This window comes from Scatophagus argus, chromosome 9, assembly GCF_020382885.2.
Source record: "Scatophagus argus isolate fScaArg1 chromosome 9, fScaArg1.pri, whole genome shotgun sequence".
NCBI lineage: Eukaryota > Metazoa > Chordata > Actinopteri > Scatophagidae > Scatophagus > Scatophagus argus.
The window spans coordinates 14449259-14475903 of record NC_058501.1 but is presented as its reverse complement, the minus strand read 5'-3'; the positions used below and the strand labels follow the sequence as shown (position 1 = coordinate 14475903).

General features: G+C 41.7%; 1 long non-coding RNA gene across 2 annotated transcripts in view; it reads right to left on the bottom strand.

Moving 5' to 3' along the window:
• LOC124064478 overlaps positions 1-26645 on the bottom strand; it is a 93254-nt gene that overhangs the window by 9194 nt on the left and 57415 nt on the right. The window lies entirely within an intron of this gene.

The window sequence follows — 26645 nt, the reverse complement described above, 5'->3', positions numbered from 1 at the left end:
GTGTGTGTGTGTGTGTGTGTGTGTGTGTGTGTGTGTGAGAGAGAGATGGGGGGGGGGGGGGGGGGTAGCCAGAAAGAAAGAGAGAAGGTGGTGGGAGGAGAAAAGGAAATGAGACACACACACACATACACATAAGAGACAGCACTTAAGGAGTTGAGTAGAAACAGAGAGACAGAGCGAGTGGGCAAGTGAGAGAGGAGGAGGAGGAGGAGGAGGAGGAGGAGGAAGAGGAGGAGGAGGGGATGGAGGGATAGAGGTAGCTCAGGGAGGAGAGCAGAGAGACTTGACCCAGATTGGGAGCCTAACGGCGGCAGCAGCAGCAGCAGCTGAGTGAGCCGGTGAATGTTTAATAGCGCCAACCACTTGCAGGCTGACGCTCACATACATGCACGCACACACACACACGCACGCACAGACACTGTTGACTGGGACTCTTGTTGCTGGAGTTCAGCTCAGGCCTGTTGAAGTGGTGATGTTATTATCTATGTAACCAGAATAAAAAGCACAGTCCATGCACTGGATTCACCGGTGATGTATAATGTGTACGGCCATGGGAGAATTCCTCTTTCTGTTCCGCATCAGCACCACAGTGCGCAACCATAAATCCTCCATCCGGCATCTGCAGCATTACAGCATATACATATCTACAATGCATAAGCACCGCTTTACCTGCCATAACAAATTCAGTGAATGACTCAACTCACTCAGCTGCACACAAGTGTACATTCTAATTTATTCTATTGAAAATATTTTGATCCTCTAATGTTTGTTAATTCACTAAAAGTGCTTCAGAGAGCTGAAACTTTACAACAGAATGTGTCCACACTTTTGACCATCATTTTTTTTCCATCTGTCCTGCAACAGCACTTCAACGGATGCTGCTGGAAAACGGTTTAATCTTGCACCATTTCTACATTAGTGTTTCTGCAGCCACTACGAGCTGCTCTGCCTCTAATCAGTGATTCTATTCAACAAGCAATCCGAAACAACGCCCCAGTTTGTAAGGAAGTGAAAAATACTATTTTGATAATTTGAAAATCTGACCTCCACGCAGTCTGCTAAGAAAAATTGTGGTCCTTGGATAAATGGAGATGATAATTCAGCTTGCTTTGTTAAGTGATCTTGACAGCACTCATATCGACAATAACCAAATGTAAGTACTTGTACTTGGTCAGAAAAAAGTGGTCTTGGTTCATCCCTAGTTATCAAAGTCATTATTACTGATGTGCACTGGATTCCTCTTTGTTTGCAGAATTAAAATGAAATAGTTTCCCAGTCTGTTGCAACTTGCTAAAACTTTAGAAACTTGAAGATACAAGATAGATTCACACAAATACTAAAAAAAAAAGTAGCCTCAGTATTTTGTAGAGAAGCCAATTAACCTAATGTGCATGTTTTTGGTATTGTGGGAGGAAGCCGGAGAACCCGGAGAAAACCCGCGCAGGCACAGGGAGAACATGCAAACTCCACATAGAAGGGCCCGGCCGCCCTCTGTAATGAACCCTTAAAACAAAATAGCTGGATTTACTTATTAACGCCGCAGCTAACTTTGACAAAAATTTAAAGCTTCGGTTCCAAGGTCATGAAATCATTTGTAAATGTTGACACAAGGTCAAGTGAAAGGGAGCAACAGTGCACCATGAAGAACACAGGAAACAGGAGAAAAGGATTAGAGAGATAATATGTGGCTACTGCCCAACACACACACTGCCCACCTCCCCCTGCCTCATACAGACACAAGCACACGTCTACAGTCCACCGCATTTAGAATGCAGCAATACTGAATCTCGCCGCTGCACACAACTAAGCAGAAATGAGTTTGAAGTCCAAGCTGCGCTTCAGTCCCTTCTCTTCTTTCTCTCTTTCTGCATGTCACCCTGTTTTTTCTCTCTTTAGCTCTTTCTTTCTTGCTCGCTATTTGCCTTGTTTCAGAATTCAGCATTCTTGTTCATGTTTTCAGCTCCAGTGACTCACTCTTCTGTATCTGTGTGTGTGTGTGTGTGTGTGTGTGTGTGTGTGTGTGTGTCAGGCTGCTATTTCAGCACTTTCCAGTGCTATCGATTCAAACCAGCCTGCAGGGGAAAAAACAGGCCCCTTACAGCCACACACACACACACACACTCCTACAGTTATAGAATTGAAAAGACAGATGCACACTGCCTCATGATCATCATTAACAACAGTACATATGTTTTATATTTATGCGTTGGGCTGTCACACATGTGTTCCACGTGTACTCGTGGGTACGGTATGACTGTGGTGATGCTTGTGTTTATGTAGCTTTATATGTTTGTGTGACCTTCACTTACAGGACGACAGACACAGCAGGGAAGAGAGGAGTTACGCACAAGCAGTCTGATGACTCAATGCTACACTAAAGCCTGTGTGTGTGTGTGTGTGTGTGTATGTTAGAGAGAATGTGCTAAAGAGAATATGTTAATGTGTGTCGATTTGCAAGGTTAAACTATTTCTGTGGTTCTCCTTACATATGTATGTGTGATGAGGTGTGGAAGCATGTGTACAGTTATTTGCACATGTTAAAGGGTGTGTGTGTGTGTGTGTGTGTGTGTGTGTGTGTGTGTGTGTGAGATCAGTTCACTAAGCGCTACGTGTGTCCAGTATTTGTGTGTTTTCGAGCGTGGAAGAGAAAACAAAACACAAACAGATGTGTGTTTCCAGTGAGGCAGGAGTGTGTGTGTGTTTGTACTCAAGTCAAGGTCACACACTCAAGCAAACATAAACACACAAACTCAGTGGACACACTCTGATAGTTACCTGTTTGTATTTGGACACATGTGTTGCATAAATGCATGTAGCCTTACACACACACACACACACACTGACACACTCAACCTCCAGTGCCTGAGTGAAGGATACGCAGCAGGTGTGGGTCAAACCAACAGAGCCACATCACACCTCTCTGCGTGGCGTATTCCACCGCCGCTGACCTCAGCTGAAAATAGAACCAGGAAGTAGTTATTTCAGGAGCTCATTTCCACCCACAACAGGGATAGACCACAATTAGCACAACATGGCTGACTGCCTCCTACTGACGCTCCACTCCCTTCTTCCCAGTAATCACATGGCACGAGCTAAAGAAATTAAATGAATTCTCTCCATGATATATAAGCTGTGAAACAAGGTTCAATTTGAGACTAAATGCCAACTGAATCAAACATGATTTATGTGCATGTCATTAACAACGATGAGGACTTGTGTTATGAGTCCCACCTGTTGTTAAGTTTAAGGTCTCACATCCTCTCAGACTTGACACGACGATGGTGAACAGTAAGTGTGACTGAAGTGCGATGGGTCTCAGTCTGTAAGTCCAAAAGATGGACGTTTGGATTCAGTTGATGATGATGAAGAAGAAGAAGAAGAGGAAGAGGAGCGAGTGCAGCAATCTGTTGTTACGCTCATGATATCAAACTGCTGTGCCTTGGTAGATACACGCGGCGTGCAAAGCTGTTGTTGTGGCTGTGGACGTCTTTTACTGCTTCAGAGGAAGTCAACTCAGTGGCATTTTGCAATACGTGATCAACAAATCTTCTCAGAGCTGTGGATTATTAAATCATCCATCGATACTCACTACACCTTAGCCTTTCGTATAAACTACAGGTTCTGAGCTTCTTTTTAAAATACATTAACGAGAAATGTGAAAGCAGGCCGTGAACAGCAGTTTGTTATTGGTTATATATCAGTATTCAGGTATCCCTACTGAAGAAAAAAAAGACAAAACAGAGTTCTTGATTGTTGCTGAAAAGCGTTACGATGTTCTTAGAAACTGCTGGAAGAATCTAATACCACTGTTTACAGAAAGTGATATCACTCTTTGTTATCTTTTTGTCTCTTTGCCATATGCTCCAGGTTTGACTTTCTATTTCCTCTATGTTATGTCCTCTCTGTCTAACTCATCCTGTCTCTATTCTCCACACCATCTCTGTCTCTTTATACTGCTTTCCTGGATTTACCTCCGTCTTTGTCTCTGCCTCGCTTTCCCTCTACTTGTGTCTCATCCAGCATTTTTGTCTTGTTTCTCATTCATTCTTTACCTTTCTCTCTCTGCCTGTTTTCTCAACACTTGCCAATGGTTCTGTCTTTTCTGCAGTCTGTTTGTGATAGTTTATAGTCTGTGTATTCACTCATCTGTGTACTTACTTTTTTTGTGCATTCATTCATAAATGGATTTGCGATAAAGGTGGTTAGACATGCAGTGACCCCAGTTCTGCATTTTGTAAGACAGTTCTGGACAGGGGAAGATTTGGCCATCATTTGCTGATCATTGTGAAATATTTGTTTCCAAGTACCAAACAATTATTAAAAAAATAGTCTGGTCCAGAGAACACGATAGCAGACAGATATACAGTAGGTGTAGGAATAAAATCTACAGTGTGACATATTTTGCTTAATAGAGAATTAAATAGGGCTGTCATGGCTGGATTATAAAAATGCACAATAAATTATTGAGGCAATAGAGAGACTAAAAGTCACCAAACTTTGCAGGCAACTTTGTGACTGAGTTGCTTCATGACTTGTATCTTCATATGAGTGGTCATGGACTAAAATGTAATTCTTAAAAGGTATAAAAACCTTTCCTGTTTAATTTACCAACACTTACAGGCAAAGGACACAAACAATTTCAAGACTTGAGGAGCACAACCAAGACTCAGGGTCTCTGCAGATGCACATCAGGCCAAATTATGGGGTAGTCAAAATCATCAAACACATTCATCTGTGTCCTAAATTCTTTATAACTGTGGGTAGAACCTAAAATGTCTCTGTGACTTTAGAAAGTCGAGGCAAACAACACAAGTGTACTTTTTCGAGCCCATGACCACTGTGAAACAAAGCGTTACCCCATGGGAAGAGGACAAATTACTTGGATTACATCTCACAGAATGACAGAGGTGACATGAGCTCTAATAAGGGTAGGTAAGATTTGGAGGCTGTCAAATAATCTCAGTGATAAGATACCAATCACGTTAAACCTATTAAAAAAAAAAAAACAGCATGAGAAAATCAAGATTAAAAAAACTGCAAAAATTCTTAAGTTAGAAAATCATATTGTATCCTCAGTGTGTGTGTGTGTGTGTGTGTGTGTGTGTGTGTGTGTGCATGTGTAACTGCAACATCCTTTACAGTCCAGGAGCATTTCAGTCACAGTTGACATCATTTGAACACAAAAATTACAACAGACACCAAGAGACACAAGGCTTCATGTGTTTAATGGAGATCTTTTTGGTTTCGAGTTGGGTTTGTCATTTGCCTTGTCATTGGCACTTCCAGCATAATCTTTGCACGTAATCAATTAATGTTTTGGGGATTTAGCAGTCAGCATGGTAGCACCAGTAAAAGTCACCGCAGGAAATCGTGGCTTGAAAGCTGGGATCAGAAATGAATAGTGGCTTGCTAATCTGTTTCTTACTGCAAACAGTCAAGTGTATTAATAAGGTACAGCTGCGATAAAGCTGGTGTATAGCTGCTGTAAGATGGGATCATTGAGTAGATGGCTGCCTGCTAATCTTGTTGCTTTAGTTAGTCCCATCCTCTTTCTGTCTCTGAATAAGGAAACCACTGCAGGATGAGATCACACACACATAAATGCAAAGACACTTGCATTTCACAGCGTGAATGCACAGCCCACACACACACACGTCTGCATTAATCTTTATGGGGAACATTTAGACTGCAGAAGGAAGTAGTGTAACTGTCAGCCAGAGTTCCTCTACTGAATAACTTCCAATATGCGATGCAAACTGATGCATCACCGTCTTGGAGAGAGTGACATCACTGGAAATGTGCCTAATTGTTTTCTTTTCCCCCATTTTTTTGCTAATCATGAAACAATTAAAATCCATTTCTCATTTCCTAGCTTAGGGATAGAAATAGAATAGAAAGCATAAATTCTGTTTTTTGTTATTGGACTGTGTCACTTGCCAAACTGATTATTTCCCTGCAAGTGCGTGGTACAAAGCTCCCGATAAAACGCTGACGAGCTGTGACGAATATTTTCATTTTATGCTGACGCACAGATTTTTTTTGTAAAACATAATGCATCTATTGGTTATCACAGTCTTCGGTGATACACAGGTATGCAGTAATAAAAACACAATTGCATTCAAACCTTCAGTCCGTGCATCTATCTCCTTTTTTCTTTCTCTGCATCTTTGGCTGCAAGATAACACTCACACTGCTCTGCCGGTGATTAGCTTGCTTTGGTTTACACCCACAATGAGTTGTATTTTTGAAGCCCATCAGGCCTGTTTCTCTCACTGAGCTGTAACCTCTTGTGTCCACTGAGTTAACCCACAGACTGCACTCCAAGTCTATTAGGCACAAGCTGATATATAACAGCTAGTACTCGATAGCTGCTTAGTACTACCTAGATAGTACTCCAGGCAGAGAGGCAGCCCGAGGACTCCTGGCGCTCTGACAGAATAGCAGCTGGTAAGCCGGCTATGCCATTTCCTTCTGTACTCTGGCAACTGACAGAACGATAGCTCCCTGGTTGACACTTGCACAATCTTAACAACAACAACAAAGATCAGTGAGCGGCGCTTGACATACCGACCCCCACTGATGCCCTAGTGGCCCAGTGAAAATGCCCATTCTATGTGGAGACCACCCATCCACTGAAGGCAGTCCTCCCCACCAATCCAGTGCTCCTGTGGATTTGTGGATTCTGGAGTCAGGGAGAGCTTCACTGATTGGGGCCTGGCCAAACAACTCCAGCTGAGGTATTCCAGGCCCCCTTGTGGCCAATACCTTGTGCCATGTTACGCACCACACTGTACACCTTTGCCTCCTCACTTGACACGTAAACACTCTATACACTCACTGCAGTTAACTCTAGGTTGTCCGACACTTAAGAGATAAAAATCCGCACCTAGACTGGTCCGCAGGGCTCATTCTGGGGAGGAGTAATTAGTCCTGTAATGTAACAAGACAGCCGCCAAGCATTGCATTCCAGCTCCTCACTCCTGTGTGGCTGCTCAGTGGTTGGTCAGGACCTCTTCCTCCCCATGGAATCCCACAAGCTGGTCATCAGCTTTACTGACCCTTTTTCCATCTTGAAAGAGGTCAGCTTGGCAGCGGTTCAGCTACAGTTCGCCAAGACCATGATGAAGCACCCTGCCTTTCATGTCTTCAAGGTCAAACATATCAACGTGAGGCCAATGGTTCCCTCCTCTAGACCCCCTACACCTGCCTGTGTCATCCATGATGAACCAGCCTCCACAGTGATATGTCTGTTGGCAGTCCACTGTAGGATCCATGGTCCCCAGTATCTCGGAGTAGTAATGTATGGAGGAGAGGGCTTGGGTTTTGGGACACATGCATAGCAGCCTTCTAGTCTTAGCACATTGTTGTTATTTTTAAATGGCAACATCTCAAGCTGTTTCAGTTCCTGCCCTTGTGTACCTCATTGATCTGATAGCCTCATTGATCATCCTCACCTGCTCTCATTACTTAGATGCTGCTGATCTTGCTATCAGCCAACCCTGTTCTTTACACCTCTGATTTCAGCGTTCCTCTGCTGGATTGTCTTTGTTCATTCCTCATGTGATCATTGCTTTCCAGCATTTTCCTAGCGTTAGTCTCAGTGGTTTTTGATTTAGCTTTGTTTTCTGTTTTTTGGGTTTTTGCCGACTCCCTGTGTGGATTTGTTAGATTTTCTTGGACTGTTTTCCAGTAAAGACTCATTCTCTGCATCTGAGTCTCTGAGCTACCCAGAAACATTACAGTATGTGGGCTATTCAACCAACTATAGTCTTTAATTCCATTATATATTGATTCTCAGAGCCAATTGTACCATACCTATTGATATATTTTCACTCCTCATGCTGACGGGAAACACAAATTCCCATTACCATTGCCTCAAAAGGTTGGCCTCAAGACAACACATGCAGATGCAACTAGATTCAAAAAATCTTGCATAGCCTCCAGGCTCCCTGCTCGGGTTGTCACCATTTTGCTCTTATAGGTTTGGATAGTTAGAGCACTCTGAGATTTCAGTTTTAAGACGTGACATAGAAGTGTGCACTCAACTCCTGCTTACATTCATATGTTTCTGTCTGTCAGTTTACCACCCACCGGCTCCCCACATCTACTTCTCCTCCTCACCATTTTTACCATCTCATTTATACCTACAGAAGTGTGGCGGTCTCTCTTCCCTTTTCCCTCCACCTTTCTATCTCTGCCTGTGTCTCTGCTTTAGGACAGATAATTAATCTCAGATGGAACTCTGAGCCCTTCTTCATATTTACATTTCCTCTGTGTGTGTGTGTTTGAGTGCACCTCCCACGTGTCAGTGTGTGTGTGTGTGTTCATGGGTGTGTTTCAACTCAGTGTTTTTGTGTGTGTGTGTGTGTGTGTGTGTGTGTGACTTGCTAATTTGATTAACGGGTGTAAACAGTTAAGCTAACGGTAATGACTACCAAGCAGTCTGCTGCCGTAGCCAGTGGGCTTCATACTGATTACTATCATCATGAAGATAAACCCGTGGAGCAGAATGTGTATAAGTGTGTGTGTGTGTGTGCACAGTAAGTCAGCAAGCAATGTGTGTTTGTGGGCTGTCTCAATATGTGAGTGAATGTGTCCTTCTTTGTGTGTCTGGCCAGTGCTAAAGGCCTTGTGTGTGTGTGTGTGTGTGTGTGTGTGTGTGTGTGTGTGTGTGTATTGAAGCCAGTTTCTAATCTATTATAGCTTAAAGAGAACTACAGCAGGCAAAGATAAACGGACAAATTCCCACCATTAACACCACAGAGGCTTACAATGAAACAATGACAGTAAACATGTCATCAATTGCCAATGACAGACTCTCTTTAGACCCAACAGTGATGCATTTGACAATACTTTCACACAAAGTTTGCTTAAATGTAATCAAAGGTATAAGATATCTTACACAACCCAAATGGTGTTGCTGGCTGTTGCATTGTGTTTTTATTTCCTCTACAGTTCTGGGTTAATGAACGCAATGCCATCTGCAGCCATGAGGAGTTCAACCAGTGGGTCTGTTCTACTAGAATAGGATCATGTATATGATGCAACAAGTCCTCTAAATTAAATAAAACAAAAGTTATTTACCAATGCCTTCCAATATGACACATACAAGTGTCAACCCTTTGGCAGGATGACACTTGTTTGTCAGTGCCATCAAAGAACGTTACAAAGATGATTCATACAGGCTTCCTCTGATCTGCCAGCTCTATTGTTAAGGTCTGGTTTCATTATAACCCAGCGTGTGTCTGCGTATTCAACGATTCCAGAGGAAGGCAGCTGTTTGGTGAGCCCCATTTGCACGTTGTCAGATACCAATGTTTTGGGATGGTTGCTCTGTTGGTATTTCACAACCTGGGGATGTGACACAACAAGCAACTCTTTCTCCAGAATCACTTGCTGTACCTTTGAATGGTGTGCTTATAGAGGCTAACCAGCATATCCTGCATAGTATACCTTTAAGCCAGTAAAACTACTTAGATACGGTAAGGGAAAGATTGTGGTCGTACAAAGGAAACAGAAAGTACATGGGGAAAGGATTCAGAGGTGTTCTGTTTCAGTCATAATGTAAGCAATCCAATGAGAGATGAGTTTCTTTAAAGTGGACCATATGTTCCTGTTGAATCTCAAATCAATCGGATTCAGTAGTGTGCAACTGAATTTTAACTGTTGTAGATGGCTTGCATCAATAACCTACTTAGAATTCCTTAATCTGCAGTGGAGTCGTATTCTGATATGTTCCACAATATGCTTCTCTGTTCCCTCCTGGCTCTCTGCTCAGCGTTTAGGTTCACACTACACACACACACACACACTTGTACACACCACATGCACAAACACAGGCATGAAAACTCACAAGCAGAGACGCTAATAAACAGAGAACACACACACACAAACACTCCAGCACTCACACAGTGGCAGAATGCAACTGGGAGGCTGCTCCCTTGCCTAGCCTGGAGAGGGAGAAGCTTATTATGGAGCCTTATTGAAGGCTTCAAAGAGTTTAAATTAGGGTGGAGAGGAGGGATTAGGAGATGAGCGAGAGAAAGAGGAGGGGAGAGGCAGAGGAAGAGCGGGTAAGTGAGAAGAAAGGAGGTAGATAGAAAGAGGGAGGAAGTGGGGGAAGAAAAGAGGTACAAATGGAAAGAGAGGATAAGATGAGAGAAAGGGGATGAGGGGAAGTTGAAGAGGGGAGGGATGGAAAGGACATGGGGGAGGAGAGAGACAAATGGGAGGAGGTGAGTCAAAGAGTTTGCTGGCTCATGCTGATCTAACACTAGACGATGTTTGAAGTGATTTCATAGTTTATTTCCAAGTGGGAGTCACAACACTCGCTAGGAGTAAAACGAAGTCACAGCAGTCTTAATAATACCGTCTTTTCTCATAGTGATTGTTCTCATAAGATCAAACACACGACACTGTAGGAAATGTGCAGCTGCAGGTGCGGTGGATAAACAGCCTGCGTTCAAATCACCTAGAAAAAACAACACGTGTAACCTTGGCAGAACAAACAAAAAATGCAGTAGTATCGCAATGTGAAACAGTAAGCTAACACTAACGGCATCCATCAATATCACTTAGCTCGGGGATGTTTTTTTTCACTTGGTTTGATTTGTGTCCATGCACTGTTGAAACTGCAACTCAAGAACATCTAACACTGTAAATAAACAAGTCATTTAATGTATGGTCAAACATTAACCTGCAACATCAGCCTGCAGGGAGCAGCAAACCTTTGCTCAACAGTGACACAGTTCACTGGACGTTGTATCGAGTTTGAATCTGGCCTTGTAACAGCATAACACGTTGAGTGAAACCACAGGTTCTGAAAAGGGAAGTGGGCAGTAGAAGGGAGGGAAAGCAAAACTGTGAATGTGATGAGATGAAAGAGAGGAACGAGAGGAGGGAGATGAGGGGACAGAGAGTAAGCAGGGATGATTTTAGCTGGAGGGACGGAAAAAGGCTGCCAAGGTTGCTGAACATGGAGGAGAGAGGAAAGACCAGGCAAGAGCAAGAACAGAGAGGAGAAGAGATCAGAGGGAAAGGGAAAGAGGGAGAAGAACAAAAAAAGGCATTAAAGAGGCGCATGAGAATGATGGAGGGAGGGGGAGGAGGAGTAGAGTGGTGCGACTCAGAGGGACAGAGAAAGGCTGTCAAGGTCGCTAAACAAGCAGCAGAGACGAGGACCTAAAGGGATTGGCTGCAGTGCTGAACAGCAGTGACCTGTTAGTCATGGTCACACACACAAACACACAAACGAGGAAGGGATGGTAAAATAAAAAAGAATTTAGTAGCAAAACAGAGAAGTCACAGACATAAAGAATGGCGGAATGATGGAAATGGAAAAGAAAAGGAGCAAACTGATGGAAATTTGCTGCATTTTAAACAGCAGCATCTCTCAACTGTCCACAACATTTTTCTCAAACAGGAAAAGATGCCACATAAATTCAAGAGGTAGTTAACATGTTTCCTTGAAATCTAGTTCACATCAACAGAAAATGACTAAAATTGAATTTAATGAGCTTATCTTTTTTTCTCTCCTCCAAGCTAAACCAAATTGGGTCAATTCAGTTTTGCCAGAGAATGTCTTGTTGTTTTTCTTAAATGTGCCACCAAAATACAGAACACCACTGGGATACATAGAAGATACATGGAGAGACAGACAACAGACTGTCAGTATCATAACCTGTCTGTCTGTCAGTCTGTAAGGAGTTAAAAGAGCGAAACATGGTGTGTGTGTCTGTGTGTGTGCCTGCGTTGCGACGGCCCTGGGGAGAACAACGAAGGCCTAAAGCAGCAGTCACCTGTATGTTTGTGTGTCTGAGCCTTAGGGCGTACAAAAGCAACAGCACAGCAACAAAATCAGCCACGCAGTTTGGAATAATTTTGCTAAACTCAGAACTCACAGTCACATACCTGCATCTGACACACACGCAGACAGACGGCAGCTGCAGACCTTTTAAACAAACATACATCACTTGTCTGCGCTGCCTCTGCAGGGAATAGATGTTGCCGTCACCCGAATCTTCCTGTGATTAGTTTCATTTCATGTTTCATAACGTACAACACAAAGCAGGTGTTGGCCTTGACGTGGTCTTCTGTTTCTGTTGTCTGACAGCTGCGTAAGTGCGAACGAAACAATTGGTTCGGAAGTGCATCAGCCATGTTTGTAATTAAAAACACCAACCCTGTTCAACCAAGTGAATTCATATGCATATCCTATTTATTAATTTGCTAACAGTTATTTGTAATGAGTAATGAATGGATGACAGGTGGACAGATGGTGACGTAGGACATATTGAAGCGGCTGTTAGAACGATAAAATTCTTTGTTGAAATACCACACACAATACATTTTTTTTTATTTTACTACTTTTAACATGTCTTGGTGGACACTTAAAAATATTTTGTGTAACGCAGCCTTTACTGTAATCTTTAGCTGTTTTGTCTCCAGTTGGATCTAGTTGGACATTTTCCTCAGGAGCTGGTGGAGACCAAAGTCTGTAGGTGATAATATGGTGTGATGTCTTTGCATTCTGTTGCACAATTGGCTAACGATGGAATAATGCTTAAAAACTGCTGGCTAACATTGCAGATCATATACTTGTACTTCTAAAGTCTATGATCAGAGTACACTTAACACTATGCATTGTTGTGTATTTACTGTTGATGCATCTTTTACAAGATAGGGTTACTTAAACTTGAAATACATGTAATTAATCACACTGATCATGTTAAATTTTACAACATACTTTCAGAACTACTTCAAGCGTCGGTTTATGGAAATGCAAAACCAAATGAGCTCCATTTCGTAACAGCACCAGCAGCTCTGAACCAGAAAATGGGTCCACAGCCTTGGAAAATGTGTTTTATTCCAGGCACTGTACATCTAATTGATTTATTTACACTAAAAAAGCAGTTGCCAATTTCTGCTGAATGTTTCATGTTGTGTCTTGTGTAGTCTGCTCTTTGAGGACTTGGCAGCACTATCAGCTTTCTTATCATTGTCCCTGTTGGCAGAGTAAATCAAATTGTTAAACAGGATTTGGCACGAAGCTCAGGGATGACCAGAAATAACAGTCTGAGTCTGCCTGTAGAATTGAAGAAAATACTAATGAAAAAGGAGTTTTACGGATATATTTGAATGTATTTATGACAAATTCCTCCCATGGTCTCCTGCTCAACGCTATATCTTTCTCTGTCTCTGTTAGTCATGAGCATGCAAAAACTCACATTTAAAAACACACACATGCAAACACAAAGATTTCAGCGTGACTATCAGAAGCGTTATCTCTGCATTGCAGACTATTAAACATTGATGTGTTGTTATTGTAACAAGCAGCAATCTGGATCATCCAGGCTGAGTGACCCAAAATAAAAACACTTTGGATTGCGACAACACGGATTCTCTGATAAACAACTGTTTTGTCTGCGGCAAACAATTAGAGCAAGCTTTGCTGGGACCCATTTTGGTGCAAGATTATCTTTTTTTCAGAACCTATTGTTGTTTTTCTTGAAGAACCTTTTTTTTAAAAAAAAAAAAAAATGGTTTGAATTACCACCGCTAACTACTGTGAGATGCTTACAAGCAGGACCAAAAGTTGCAGGACTGAAGAACTACTGAAGAACAGTTTCTCAGTGTCGCTGTTTGATTATGAGTCTCAGTACATCACAGGTTTTGAATCAAAAATCAAGTTTTTGCTTAGAAACTTTCCTCCAGCCCTGGCTTGTCGTCCTTCACTTCGTCCTACATTTCCCACAATGCATTCTGGTGTTCTAGAGGACATAATGTCATCATCTACAAACCACATATGAATTTAAAATTACAGAAAGTTAAAATTCTCATCAGAATTGTTTCCACAATGTGCAAATTTACCTGATTATTAAGACACACATAGCAAGCAGTCATATTTGCAAGCTGCACGGAGCGTAAGAATAACAATAGAGATAACTAGGGAAGAGATTAGATATTTGAAAGGTTTAAAGCGGCACTCACATTAACACATGAAGTTCAAACAGAAGGAGAACTACTCAGCCTGTTGATAAAAGTTTATGTCTTCTGCGGTTGTGGAGGAATATTTAAAGTTTGAAAAAAAAAAAAAGAGTTACCTTGATATGCTCTTGGAAATATTTGAACAGAAGGCCTGAGTTACAATCTGGGTTCAAGGAGTCTGAAAGACATTCACCAGTCAGAGACGGTTTAATGACAAATTCTGGGTCATGTAGGATCTAATTTTTGGAGCTTTTGGACTCATGATAGAGACTTTAGCTAAGAACGTTAATCATTCTTGATCCTGCTAAATAAGCTCTTAATCTTCCTGGAAAACAAAGCATCTTCGGTGGTGATATGACGCTGCGCTAGTGGGTGGAAGCAAAAGGTAGAATCGATTAATGTCTAAACAATTCTCATCTTGGTGAAGGCTGATCCCTTACTGTCCTGTTCTAACAGCAAACACATCACACAAAAGGCCAGGCATGCTTGCTATTAACTAGTTTACACAACATACCATCAAATAGGGTTAAAAGACTGCCGTCATGAAGAGGGTCTGGATATGATCTTTGTTCTGATACGGATAATGGACAGAATTTGTGCTTGTCGGGTTGTCAGTTTGAGAATATTCCCACACTTCTGACATTGGAAAGGTTTGTTTTGAAGCGTAGTGGCTCCATAAGGAAGTAATCACACCATTTCATGGGACCTTTAATCTGTCTCTTACAAGCGTTCCAACTTTACACAAGTGCAAATCGCAGGAGCATCCCTTTAGGTTTTTCTTCCACAGGTGTGCCAGCTTCTCAGTCGGACTACTGAGGAAAGAAGAAACTCGGCGGACAAATTCAAGTTAAAGAATTTGTGTGAATGTCTCTCCACAGTGGAATTAAGGAATTACTGGCTTGCAGGGTGACTAATAGACAGACAGAAAGGTTGGTTTAATTCAGATGAGGCTTGTGCCCTCTCTCTCTCTCTCTCTCTCTGTCTCACTTTTTCTCCCTCTCTTTTCCCCTCAATGTGTGTGTGTCAGCAGCTCAGCCAAGCAGGATAATTCAGTTCTCACTCTGCGGATAAGGACTTCTATCCAGCTTTAGTCTGTCACAACATTTGTTCCACATTTAAATTAGGCTGCTGCAGTGGGATGATTGCATATAGATTTGCAGAGGAGGGGAGAAAGAAAAGGGAGAGAGGGGAGTAAAGGAGGAGGAGATGGGACAAAGAGAGGGAAGAGAGAGGAGAGGAAACATAAGGGAGGAGAAGAGATGGTAGAAAGGGGGGAGGAGGGAAGACACAAAGGAACAGTACTACTTTTCCTTGCCAGAAACATTCAGTACAATCAGCTGTTGTTGTTTCACCATCAGCGTGGTCCCCATGACAACTGTCCTGGATTCGCATAAGGATTGCACATAACAACACATATCTATTATAAATAGGTTGGAAATCAGACATAGAAACTGCCTAAAATTATGCAAATTTGTTCAAAAGTGCCACATACAGCACACTAACACCTCACATCCAGTTGTGGGGCTGCTGTTTTTTAATTTGTCATGGTGGAGCTAATTTATAATCTTCTCAGTTTAAGATATTGTTAATTAAAATATAATTTTCTAAAATGTTTTGTTGGGATGTCCTGATCAAGTTCTTTTTTTCTGAGTACTGGGTATTGGGATCTATTTACTTTAATGTTGATTTAATATCTGACAGCCTGAAATAACACATCAAATACAGGGAAAAGAATGAGAAACAGTGAAAAATAATGAGATAATTGCCATCTGGCATGTTGATGACATGCCCCAAAGAATCTGCACCCAAAAGGTTTACATGTATATTTATTTTTCTCTGTCTGTCCATACTCCTGTGCTGTTGTGTCTCTGAGCTGACACAGGTCACAGTATGTCACAGTGACGGTGAATAACAGCCTCACAGCCACGCAAAAAAGAGCCACAGACCTTGAAACACAACCCACATAAGTCTGAAGTCAGTGACTCTCCCTCCTCCAAGCAAATGGAGGAAATGCGCTGCTAATGTGAGTATGCATGCCAGATAACTAACTAATTAGCACTTTGAGCAACTTAAGGACATGTCTGTAAAAGTTAACATTGGCCAGAGATGTTAAATGCTGTGCTCTGACTCTTCTGTACCACTGCTAACAAAATTCAGCCTGCCCTTGGCTTGTTAGCTACGCACAAATTTGTTTACATTGTGTTTAAATGCCCATGCCAGCTCAGCTGCCAATCAAATGGCATTGGCCAGCATTGCCAGCTCAGATGACAGGAGGCTAAAGGACTTCATTTAACATGAAATTAACTCTGACAATGACTTTTACTGAGAGAAAAAAAAGGATTATACTTGCCATCGAAAAAGACACAGTGACCACTGCACACCTTTAAATCAACCAAATTAACATAACAGCATGAGATGAACCAAAACCACATAAGTATAAGCGTATAATTAAATGATGGGTAAAATGGCTGTTTCAGGAAACAAACCTGGCAAACTCACAGTCAGAAAGATGTTATTTTCCAGCACTGTGCAAGACCCACATAAAATAACCAGAACTTATAAGGAAGTCTAACAAGTTTAATGTTGGTTTGTATCTGGTGGTAAGCACAACAGGTGGATGTATTGATGCTAAGTCATAAAAACTCTAGATAAATGTTGTTTTATATCAGGAGAAGCATAAAGTGGAAGCTTTCTGCTTCATTGTTCAGTGTATTCACTAAATACTGTTCATTCCAGTGCCAGAAGTCAAATGTGTGTGTGAGAGGAAGATGATGCATGTAGCTGTTTCCCCGGTGTGTGTGTGTGTGTGTGTGTGTGTGTGTGTAGGTGTCTATCATATTCGGCAAGATCATTTTCTTTCTTGAGCATGATCTCCCATCTCTGTCTCCCCCCGCTCCCGCCCTCCACCCTCTCGCTAACCGATGGTGACGGTTGCTCTTTTTAAAGCAGAGTGGATCAGAATGAAGGCGGAGCGGCTGTTAATTATGGATGGCCTGTTTATCCTCCCAGGAGCACCCAGGGAGGAAAAACATCCATTTTTACTTCGCCAGCCAACGCCTCAGCTGTGCTAATGTGGTACGAGTCTACATCTTAAGCCTGCTAGCTAACACCTCAAAGTAAAAGCCCTGCTAACCTCTGCTGATCGTACACAGACTAAAGACAGTACTAATTCATCTGGGGTGTGTGTACTGAACCACCAACAAACTCACACACAATTAAAATAATAATAATAAAAAATACCTCATGAAGTAACACAGAAACATCACCAATGTAAGACTGGTCTTATGAGTCAGCGTCATCTTTCAATATTATGGAAACGTTCAGCACTTACCTTTCACTTAAGAAAGCTATGGTATAAAGTCAAAAGATGAATGACTTTAACTATAGTTCGCCTATGAAAATCACTGATGATTAATGTCTGGTTTATAACCATGTGTTATAATGTTAGTCTCTGTCCTTCTTTCCTTCTTTAGCCATTTCCAACAACACTGCTGCAATGAAGGCCGTTCTCTAAAGCTAAAGATAATCATAACCAATCCAGTAAAAGCAAACACAACAGTTGTGAGCTGAAAACGTTTAGATACAACCTGAAAAGTGGAAACTGGTTCAGATGAAGCACCACAACTAAACAACAGCCCTAAGTTTTATTTTGGCCTTTGGGCAACTTACACAGGGAATTAAATGTTAATTAGCAACAGATGATGTTACTCCACCCAGGAAGTCTGTCATTTCAGCTGATGCAGCCCCGGATAAAACCGAAAAGCTTGTTACATATTTGGTTACATGTATACTCTTTGCTAACAACATTGCGAGAAGAGATAAATGATTCATTAAAAGATTTGTTAGCTTGAGATCTCATGACATCCTGGTATCCGTCAGCACCAAACCATAGTTAGCTGTGCTAATTCTGTGTGATGGATGGTCACCGGCCAAAGGCTGTCATGTGCCTGTCTTCCCATCATATATCAGCTACACACGTCGTACATCTCAGATAAAAAACACCTGAGACGAGAGCACGAGAGTGGTAAATAAGAAGGAGGAATGCGATACTTCATTGATCTCTGTAGGTAGGATCCCTCCACTATAGTCTCTGGCTGCAGGCACTTCAGAATGCAGGCCAGTTGTATAAAAGCACCACTGGGGCTGGTGGAGATTCGATGTTTTGCTCAGCAGGGCAAATTCAGCAGGATTCACTGCTTGGACCCAGAGCTTTCAGATGAATCCTCTCTTTCTCTTTCTCTCTCTCTCTCCCGCACACACATACACACACACACACACACAAACAAGTAAGAAACTAAAGCAACAGTGGTTAAGAGCAGGCAGACAGCACATCCCATGTATAATTCACTCATGGCACACTCCTGCCTTGCGCGTCTCTGCAGCTATCTCAAAGTCTTATCTTTCTTCACAACTGCGCAGATGAATATTCACCAAAAACCTTGCTACTGTGTTGACTTGTTGTTTTGATTATGTTTAATTCAAAAGATTGTTGCCTGTCTCCCCACAGCAATGAAATCAGAACATGCTGGAAGTCAAAATCAGTTTTTAGCGAGAAATATTTGGCTGCAAACGGCTTTCAGTTGTTGTAAACAGCAGCCGGCACTTTTTACAGGAAGTAGTGTGAAACGCTGCTGGCTAAAGGAGGTCTGACACACACAAGGACCACACACACACATACACACGCAGATGAGGGCGTTTTCCACATATTGCTTTTTGTCAAAGAGTCTCTGTCTGACTAATCTCTTGATTAAAATTTAGATAATAAATAAAATGGGATACACTTTGCCTCAATATAAGATGAAAATTTTGTTGAAAAGTGTTACCCAGAGTAGAGGCTGACTTATGAGTGGGGGAAATGTTATGGTGTATAGAGTACATGTACTGCATTCTTCTACTGGGGACCAAATATAACACATGCAAGCTGGCTGGATGGCCCTTGTTACAGGAGAGCTTCCAAAATAAGGTTTCTAAAGTTCAGGATATTATATTATGGCAGATGAGTATTTTACAGACAGAGAATTTTGAACTGTGACAGTAACCTTTAAAGGGATACCCCAGTGAGCAGGAGCTATTTTACAGAACACCTGGTAATCTTTTACATTTCACTGCTCTACAATTTAAACTGCATACATTAAATGCCATGACTTTCTGAGTGAGAGCGCGGTGTTAGCAGGATTTGTAGATTCATAAAAAGTTGCAAGAGTTTATTGGCAATTACATTTTTATCACGTTACTTCAAAAATGCTCCCCGCTGGCAGAATTTACCCAGCTAAGTTTCATTTGCGGATGCATGTGACGCAGTGAAAACATACAACTCTCCTGTGATGAGGATGAGGCACCCCGACGGGCACAAACTGCAGAGAGCTGATGTCAGTGTTGTGAATGCAGACAAATTAGCAGCGTACAGAGTGAGCCTGCACGAGCTCCTAGAGGAGTCTCGCTGTGCCTGTGCTCATGTGGCTCACGTGCTGAGGTTGAGCCACGCTGGTCTGTATACCAGCCTGTGTAAACAATAAACATCTTCAACATGTGGTGCCTAACTGAAAAGTCTTGCTTGGGTTTTTTTTTTTTTTTTTAATTTTTAGATGAATGCATTTCTGTCAGAGTGCCTATCTCACCCTCAAAGCCCCAAACCAATCAGTCAGTCCTCTGATGACTTGAGGCTCATTTAGCTCTTTCCTGATTGGCTCTGAAGGCAAGAAAAGAGCTCGGATTGCCTCAGTGGGAGATTAGGAATCGGAGTCTTGAAATTCTTTATGTGTTTCGCTTAATTTCCTCAAACTCTTTAATGTTTGTCTTTATTTAATGTGTGTGTGTGTGTATTCTAACTTTTCTGACTGTGTACATCAACAGTGTTTGTACGAAGCCTGTGTGTGCATATATAGACAAAATTTTAATTAGCTAATGCTGCAACACATTGTGGCAATATGTGGTAGACAGAAAACCAGATGTTTATTGTTTTTAATAGTCTCTGCCAGTGCTGCAAAATGGTGCCTACTGAGTCTGCAGTCACAACCAGAGAAAGGAAGCATAAAACACCAACTTTTGCTCTCAACTGAGGAGATGAAGACACACTGATTGATGTCTTTTTCCATCTCAGTGAGAAGCACATTAGATGCAAAAATAAACATTCTTTTTAAAGGGCTCTATCACTCTTTAGAAATATTTATTGTCAGCTGTGGGACAGGTTTCCTCCTCAACCCCGGATACTTACTTTTTCAAGCAAGCAATGTATTTTGCATTGCAAATTTCAACCTCACCACTCAACACCCACTGCACATCACAGCACTGTTTACTTTATTCATCCAACATTATTAAATGTTTAAGTCCATGTCTGCACCAAAAAAATATTGACTCATGGGAGGTGAAGCCACAGAGTTTGAGATACAGTAAGAGAAAAAGCAAAAGGGAACATGCCTCAAAGGCAAAGTGTATTAAAAACTTGTATAAACCTTATCAACACACCTCAAACACCAAATGAATAAGTAAACTAGCTGATTGGTCCCTGTGTGTCTTTCAATGATAAATTGGACATTTCGCATGCATACATCAGCATTTAGGTGTGCGGTGAGCTGCACTGTGTGAGACAGCAACCATAGCACAGGAAGCCAAAACAACAACAACAATAATAATCAAGGAAAAAGGATGGGAAACAAACGACCAGCAAAGCAAACAAGCCGCAGGTAATACAGTTCCCTCCATCCATCCATTTTCTATACCGCTTATCCGTCAGGGTGGCTGGGGGGGGCTGAAACCTTTCCCAGCTGACTACGGGCAACTGTGGTCACCAGTCAATTCCAGGGCTGACACACAAAGACAGGCAACCACACACGCACACACCCAGGAGCAAAGCAAAGTAGCCAATTAACCTAATGTGCATGTTTTTGGGATTATTGGAGGAAGCCGGAGAAAACCCACAAAGGCACAAGGAGAACATGCAAACTCCACACAGAAGGGCTGTGTGGGATTCGAACCCTCTTGCTGTGAGGCAACAGTGCTCACCACTGCACCACTGTGAATGAACGAATTAATGCATGCATGAATTAATACTGAACAGCCACACACCTCTACTTTCAGTTGTGTCAATGAAGTCGTTTACTGTGGCAACATCAAGAAATCTTCACCGCATCTGAGTAACATCCAATGCAGATTGACTGAAAGTGAGGAACAAACAGGAGTCGGTCTGCAGGGAGTTGATTCATGGCCACACTAGAGACACTTCACTGTGGACTTTCAAACATTCTAATGTTATACTACTGCACTTCCTTAAAGACTGAGGATATGTAAGAGACAGAGAAAATTTATATTCCAAATCAGTGCAGCTGAGGCTGCGATATGCTGACTTAGATCTCTAACATGGGTCAAGCTTTAAAAAAAACAAAAAAAACCCCCAAACACTACAATTCCCACAATGCAACTCAGTAACATCTTTCATTAGACCCTCACTGCCTGGTAAGCACCTGTAATATTAATGTGATCTGAGCCTTTTCACTCTTTAAGCACAGTAGTACTCCTTGTGTAAAGGAAACTGACAAGTAAAACTGATATACAGCCCTTTTAATTTCCCAAGAACAGACTGGATGTGCATTTATATTTGTCAGATTTTTTGCAATGTGGCAAATACAGTTAATCCTGAAATAATGTTAACAGGCTCACTTTGAATTATAGCTGAGGGTGGATTAAGATAACTGCATTTTGTCAAGGTGATGCAGAGTAAATGTATTAACAGCTTCATTTTTAACTCTCTCCCTGCCCAGTCCCAGCATGTTTTCCCCCTACTATGTCCACACACACACACACACACACACACACACACCTCTTTAGGACAGGAAGAGACCAAGAAGTGCCTACAGGCGCCAGCCAATCAGAGTCCACCACACAACAGGAAAATCCCCCTCGGTCTGCCCACCACAAACCTGCACATACAGATACACACACACACAGACTCATGTACATACGAGAACACAAGGATATACACACACTCTCATATAGGTTGGGTTGCCACAGTGCCTAGGGAGTAACACCAGTACAGAGAGGACACTGAGAAGGACTGCAGATACACATGCACCCACATTCACACACACATGCAAACACACACAGGCTCTCTCTCTCTCTCTCTCTCTCACACACACACACACACGCACACACACACACACACACATACACAGGGGAACGGGATAAAAATACTGTGCTGACAAGTCAATTAATCAGATGTGAAGGTGCTGAGCAGAACAATCCTTTACAAGGCTGGAGTTCAAAAACATTGTGTGTGAGTGTGAGAGTGTGTGAGAGTGTGTGTGTGTCATATTGAAGTTTTTGTGCTTAATAACCTGTGTCATAAGCTGTTGATCATAACATTTTAAAGAAATGAGACTAAACGGCTGAATACTTCCCGTGTTGGGTGAGAGCTGCACTATTTTTGACTCGCTGAATGTTTTTCTCTGTTTCTATGTTTTATGTTTTGACATGAAAAGATCATTTAAAAAAAATAAAAAATAAAAAATAAAAAAATAAAAAGGTAGGAGTGAAATGTGAAAATATGGATTGAAAATATGCCCAAAAAGTTTTTTAATGGTTCCAGGGTGTGTGGGGCCTAGCAACTAGCAAAACCAGCGGCTTTCCTTTTGAATATTTACAGCTACTGTTAAATTAACAAGTGCAACAATGTAAATAAATAATATGAAGATTTACAACACCCCAAGGCCTTCCAACCAGAAAACACCCGCATGCCTATGTGTACGTCAAGATTAACTAAACAGATAAACCTAAGCCCGTCTATATGAGCCTCTTCTCTTGTTAGTAAGTAAAATTTATTTAATATAGCACCCCATAGAGTGCTTCCACAAGTAAAATTGTGAAACCCTGTAACCCCCCCCCCCACACACACACACAAATACACACACACAACAATATTACAAACACTAGACAGCAATAGGCTAGACGAAGGCTCGTTTTGATCCACAGGTCCACAGGAAGTGTGTTCCACAGTGTCGAAGGCACCACTCCACATGCACGGCTGGCTTTTGTTATCAGTGGAGCATGAAGGACAGTCAGTAACGATTCAAGTATGTGTCTATATCAAGAGACATAATCATCACAAATGTGTGCAAATGAAAGGATGTACCACAGCATATAAAAAAAAACAACAAAAAAAACCTGACAAGTTGTGTAAAAGGTTAAATAGTGGAAAAGACCACGCTGGAGGGCTGCACTGTCACTGAAAATGATAAATAGACTATTTCTTCTAATGCCACCGAAAGCAATACTGCGCTGACAACTCCTGAATTGAAATAACTGGGATTTTTAGACTCCCATATGGGCTTTTATATTTTTTTGTATATTTTGATATTTGGTGGGGTGTGGAATTCCTGATTAACTGGCTTCTCCCAAAGCACAAGATTTGTTGACTATTTTTCAGATGTGCAACTCCCAAATAAATGAGAACACCACAGTTAGAAATCCTGATTCTACAGGTTGGTCCATAGCTGTGGAGTAAAAGTGTGGTTTTAAAGCAGGCTACATAAATCATCAATGGCCAGTCGGTACTGTCAACACCACTCAAGTGTGTTGACTTTGGCTTGAAATCAACAGTGTGACTGACTGACTGACATCTCCTGAGTGGGGCTGAAAGCAGTCAATCAGCAGTGGGTACTGCAGTAATGACAGGGATGTGTGCACTCCCTCAGGAAGAGCTGTCAGGTCAATGGATCAGTGACACTCTGAGACACACACACACACACACACACACACACACACACACACACACACACATACAAAGTGAGACAATACATCAGCTTCTAAAATATGCTGCATTTTGCTTGTGCACACACAGTAAAACTCTCAAACACGCAAACAGTTCAGTGTTGACAGACTCTCGTGCTGTTTCAGTCCTGTTATTCATTATGGATTCTTCCCAGGGGACTGACATGCACACACAAATACAAACACTTTTCACCCACTCTCTTTGCATCCATTGAATTGGATTATAACTGACAGTGCATTTAAATAACAGTAGTTTAAGGCCGAGGATATCTGAGGATACAAAGAGCATCGTCTGTATCACAACTGCAGCGAATAAACTGAATTCTGCTGGATGCTTCCTAATCCTGTTTGTTGCAGGATATTTCATCTGGCCTGTGTCTCAGGCTCAGCAGCTATATTTTCTCAGTTTGGGTCCCTACACGACAAGAGCACTAATATGTTTTAAATTGGCCTGAGCCCTGGGATAAGAAACTACATTTCCTCTGTTTCTGTTCCTGTGTGACAGAAGGACTATTATATTATAATGGACCTGGATTGCAGACTTATTTTCTCATCAGAGGTGAGGACTGAACAGTTTTTCACCTTGGGTTTTGCTTACAATCCTCATTTTTTGGCTACATTTAGTCTTTCCAAAATCCACATGAAGACAAAAAAAAATTAAAATCTTAGTTTTAAATGTTGTACAGCGTACTATTATTTCTGACTCTCTTTGTGAGTATTTCCCTTACTTTTATTCCTCTGACTTGTATTGTATGATATCATTTTGAAAAAAGGATCTAATGTCATTCACGGGGCATTTTTCCAGCATGGTACACCAATATATAAGGGACAAGCAGTGAAACTTCCTTGTAAAGTTAACACATTTTCGCAATAACACCAGTTAAAGTCAATGCACTAATGTCTTTTCGGTACAGAAGGTTGTCATGATGCCAGTACATGGTGGATATTTATACCCTTCTAATCAAACACTGATTGAAAGCAACAAGTTGACAGCTCCTGTGTGGGTTTATTGAGAAAAAGACTAGAATGGAACACAAGGAGTAAAATGTGCACCACAAATCATCTATAAAACTACTGGAACATGTGGACCCTCGCAAAAAATTCATATGTAATATTACGGTTCGAAATGTGCGGAAGCCACTTGTTCCATCGTGTTTCATATCTCTCGGTTGTGCATACCTCCTGCTACACTCTGCTACTAATGACTGCTGAGCTCCTCTTTCCCTGCTGCAGCATAGCCATCCGTCCACCCAGCCAAACAATAGCAGAATAACTTTTTGAAAGAATTTGTTGCTCCTGTCCCAAGCTCAAACCCTACCCCATGTCTCTGCTCGGTCACATCTGTCTCTCCCTTAACGTCCACCTTCAGAACTCTTTCCACAGTACTTGGCTCAGTCAAATGAGCCAAGTACTGTGGAAAGTCAAACGGGCTTTGTGCTTGAGTGGTGATGTTTGCCTCAAATAACAGCGGATAGGGCCATCAACTACGGGGCTAAAATTTAAATGTAAATGAAATGTTGTATCTTTGTCAGTTCAGATAGAACAGAAAAGAATAGTAGATAGGTTGTAGTAATGACCTTCCATATCATGCAGGGACATGGTTGTTTACAAACAAACAGAAAGCGGTCAGACTTGTTTACCAATTAAACAGTAGTGACAGATGTGTTTACGATCCACAAACACTGCCAGCCTCTGATGATTTTAATATTCATACCTGGCCTCTCCTGAAAACCTCAGTAATGCGGTAGAGAAATGCATTGAGAATACTTAAAATAGTTTGGATGTATTTTAACACTTAAAAGAACAGCTGAAAATATTCACATTGAGATGATGAGCGCTTTTTCATCGAGTCAAGTTGATCTGTTGGAACAGTTTGTCAGATAGATGCAGCACATCTTTACAGTCTAGTGAATTCATGTCTGCATACTCTAATATGTAGGAAGTGCACTTCTATAGGTGTGATCCATAAACATTAAACACTTCACTTCATTCACAGCAAGAAAGTTCTTAAATCTCGTGTGGGTCTTGCATGTTCTCCCTGAGTCTGTGTGGGTTCCTTCCAGGAACAGGTGAGCTGAACTGGTGACTAAAGTGCACCGTAGGTGTGAATGTGAGCGTCAGCGGTTGTTTGTCTCTATATGTCAGCCCCTGCGTCCCCTGTGATGAACTGGTAACCCTGTAAAGGATAAACAGTGACAGATAACTGACTGAACAGACTTCATTTGACTTCTCACAATGTCAAAATGTTTTAAAAAATCAGCGGAACATTTCACAAACCCTTCGTATTAGAAGACTGAGAGCTCTGTAAGTAGCATGTGATCCGACGATTTTTCTCTCTTTTTTTACAGTGATTAGTTTATTAGCTGTAACTGCCTCCCTGGCTTATTACATTAGACTGTCGTACCTTTCAGAAAGCATGAAGGATCAGAGTTATTTCAGTGGCACAGCTCTCTCCAGGGAGATGACTATGGAATATTTCTGCAGGACCATTGCCTCTGACTTGTGGATTAGACTTGATTTATTGCTTTTGTTTTCATCATTCTCTGCAGTGTAGTTCACTACAGGTGTAGCTGCCTATAGAAATGATTCATAATTTATTTCATGTTCGCAGCTTTTCTCTGCTGCTGAGGACCAGTGGGGAGTGCAGCGAAAGTAAAAGGGAGAGAGAGGCATACGATACACTGAGAGAGAGACAGAGAGGTTAGAGAGAGGGAAGAGCAACATGGTGTGTCAAGCAGACATACACGGAGAGAAAGAAGGTTAGAGAAGCAGACAAGAGCCACGAGAGAGAGAGAGAGAGAGAGAGAGAGAGAGAGAGAGAGAGAGAGAGAGAGAGAGAGAGAGAGAGAGAATATGATAAAGAAGAAGAGACTGTACCGGTTAAATTCTCTGCAGGT